Source organism: Octopus bimaculoides, chromosome 2 (genome assembly GCF_001194135.2).
Source record: "Octopus bimaculoides isolate UCB-OBI-ISO-001 chromosome 2, ASM119413v2, whole genome shotgun sequence".
Taxonomy (NCBI): Eukaryota; Metazoa; Mollusca; class Cephalopoda; order Octopoda; family Octopodidae; genus Octopus; species Octopus bimaculoides.
Genome location: NC_068982.1, coordinates 169,091,962 through 169,095,423, shown reverse-complemented (window position 1 = coordinate 169,095,423; position 3,462 = coordinate 169,091,962). Strand labels below are relative to the sequence as shown.

At 29.1% G+C, this 3,462-nt stretch overlaps 1 protein-coding gene across 8 annotated transcripts in view; it reads left to right on the top strand.

The window, feature by feature from the left end:
- Positions 1 to 3,462, top strand: part of LOC106876851 (myoferlin) — a 204,650-nt gene that overhangs the window by 197,513 nt on the left and 3,675 nt on the right. The gene's annotated exons all lie outside the window — the stretch shown is intronic.

Genomic DNA, 3,462 nt, shown 5'->3' with positions numbered 1-3,462 from the left:
ATATATGATTAGTTCTTGCTGAAAATTGATTTGTAATAAGGAATTAGTATGGTGATACCTTTTAGAAGGAATATATTGGGAAATGTTAATGTATTAACATTAAATCATTTCAAGTTTGCAATGACTTAACTGTTCCAAGGTTGCTCAGATGTTGTTCTTGTCAAAATTCAAGATAAACAATAATTAAAATCATGGAATAATTGAAATTAGTAAAATATAATTAACAAAATATTGATATTCAAATACTTTTTGCATATTAGTCAGCTGATCATATTCCCTTCTGCTTATAAAAATAAATTTTAAAAAATGGACTTTTGTGCCTTAAAAAATACCAAATGTTGGGGGGGAAATTAATTGATTGAAATAATGTATCAATTACTGGAATATTTGCTTGGTTCCATTAAGTTTAGAAAGCCTTTTGAATGTTATAAAAATTAAGCAGAAATATTTTGTCATACATTTTAGTTGGCTTGATATTATTACTTGGCAAGGGTTGTGAAATCAATGCCATTTCTTAGGGATCCTTGCTCATACAACAAATATGAAATCAGTTTTAGTCATAATAATAATAGAACAGTGACAGTTTTACGAAGTGCAAAACATTTAACCTGAATTTTTTTCTTTTTTTACATAATCAACCTTAGATATATTCTTAAGGTTTTAAATATCTATAAACTATAACTTTAAGGTTCAAATAAAATCTCAATACATATAATGCAGTGCCCCCACCCCACCTACATATGTTATTTTCCTCTGTTATGTGAGACATATTAACCATTTGCTAACATCATCTTTAGATTATATTTTCCGTAATCAGAAGGTCACAGTTTTCATTACTCTCTAACATAACTTTTTACATGAATTAATTTTGTTTTTGATAAACTGTTATGTGTATACAAAAGAAACATTATTTTTCTCATGTTGTCACTTGTATAAACTCAAGTTTGTTCTTGTTAACTGATATTTTCAATAAACTACAACATATCGAAAAATAAAAGGTGTTACATTTTTGTGGTTTTTTCACTGCATTTCTTAGTTGTAATAATCCTAGTTATAGAAATAAAATGATTTTAAGAGATAAGTCAGTTTTTAAAAGGTTTCATTTACTATTTCTAGGACTGAATTATACATTTCTAAATTCACTAAGCCAGGACTGATTCACTTCTAAATTGTTTCATATTTGAATCCAAAGGATTTGATAAAAGTTACTTGATGATGAATTTATTGCAAAAGCTCTAATCTTTGTGGGAGCTACCTTATATGGATGAATAAGGACAAGCCCCTAAATTGATGAGAAATACATACTTACTATCTGTGTATGTGAGCAAAAAAAAATGTACTCTATGTACAATTGGCACACCGTATGAAACTTAAGTAACCCTTTTATTTCTCGAGTACTGTATAAAAACTATTGTGTGTATGTATGTGTTATTTAATGCCCATTTTCCATGCTGGCATGGGTTGGATAGCTTGACAGAAGGTGGCAAGGCCAGGAAGTGCACCAGGTTCCATAGTCTGTTTTGGCTTGTTTTCTACAGGTGGATGCACTTCCTAATGCCAACCACTTTCCAGAGTGTACTGGGTGCTTTTTAAGCAACACCAGCTTACACACACACACACACACACACACACAGTACATACTGTGGTGAAAGACAGTACAAACCACTATTAAAATTATGGCTGAAAGGAAGGAACAAATTAATGGAGATGTGAACTTTACAAACTATATCATATGCAACCTATCTAGAAGAATAGTAACTCTGAATCAGAATTGATATAGAGTAGAGGGGAACTCTTCAGTATTACTGCAGACAGACTCTCAAATATCAGTGGCCCAAAACTACTAAACCATGCTGTAAAGTATATGAAATACTTCAAAGTTTATCCAATAAACTCAAGCCTAGAAAAATGACTGTTATATAAAAATTATTATATGTACACTTGTATGTACATAATCAGCTGTAAGATTAAAAATCTAGATATTTAAGTTTTAAAGATATTTTCCAGAAAAAGGTCTTTTTAGTCTCAGTAACTAAATTTTTTTTTTTTTTTTGTTCTTTATTAAAATCATGGTTTGACTATCCTCAAAAATAAGAAAATATCTTTAGATGTTTTGACAGACACTGAAATACTTCAAGTAACTGACTGAAAAACAAAACAAATTATATGTCTCTTAAACATAGTAGAAATAACTTTGTATATAATTCAATCTCCTGTTTTGTGAATAGATTATTAGTAGCTTACATATTTCTAGATTAAAAAACAAAACAACATTGACTGTGAATTATATAGTTTTCCAAGTGGGTGAATCATAAATTCTTAACTACTATCATCATCATTTAGCATCCGTTGTCCATCTGTTATACATATATAAACACACACACATAGTTGCCCCATAGAATCAATTACTTTCCATCTAAATGTATATAGAATCCCTAGCACAGAGTTCATTTTCAGTACAGCCAATTGAGCATTCCAGCTAATGTTGTGTTGTAAGTTGACATTTCTCATTCAGCATAACTTTGCCATTGCTTATAAATTCTTGTTGATAACATCACTTGCAGCTCTTTCTATAACTTCTAATAAACTACTGCTTATGCCTCAATATTCAGCTTAATTTTACCATTGCTTACAAATTCTTGCTAACAGCATTGCCAGCAGCTATTTCTAATAAATTACTTCATATGCCTCAATTTTTAAGAGCTTTTTCCTATTATTATTCCTAATTTTACCCTGCATGAATGTATATATACTTTAAATACTTATGCTTAAAATGCTTTAAAGAAAATGTTTGCTTGTCTTTTAACTTCATTTATACAGGTGTATTTTTATAATGTGAATTGATATTAATTTCTGCTTTATTTCTTTGCTTAGGCATGTTGCATTTTGTTTTAAGATTACTAATGCTGACTTGTCCTTAAAAGGAAAACAAAAAGATGCACATTTATCATTCTTTTCTTTGCTGTCTTTTAGTTTTATGATTTCATCAGTCTTGTAACATTTACTTCAGAAATGTTTGTTTTATATTAATAGGGATAATTCCAGTAATTTTGTAAGCTTTTGATCAGTTTTGAAATGTTTAGTAATAAATTTGTTACTATTTGAATAATCTGGAATTGTAACTTACCTTTCAGTTTATTTATATTATAATTTAAGTGAATGTGTCTGATGCTAGATTGACATTAAATATTTTTATCATTGTTTCTTCATACTTAGCTATGCTGCATGCATCTCTTATCTAATTCAAAAGTGATAACAACAAATTACCCATTCTTTAAAGATATATTTATATCTTGTAGTTAGTCTATCGCTAGAGCTTCTTATTTCTCATCATTGTGAAGTTGTGATGATAGCTGTGAGGAAGTTTGATTAGGATAAGAGTGAAAAGGAATATGCTACTAAGCAGATATTATTAGTGATTTCTTTACAGAACATCATTGCTAAATAACTTCAGTGGTATAT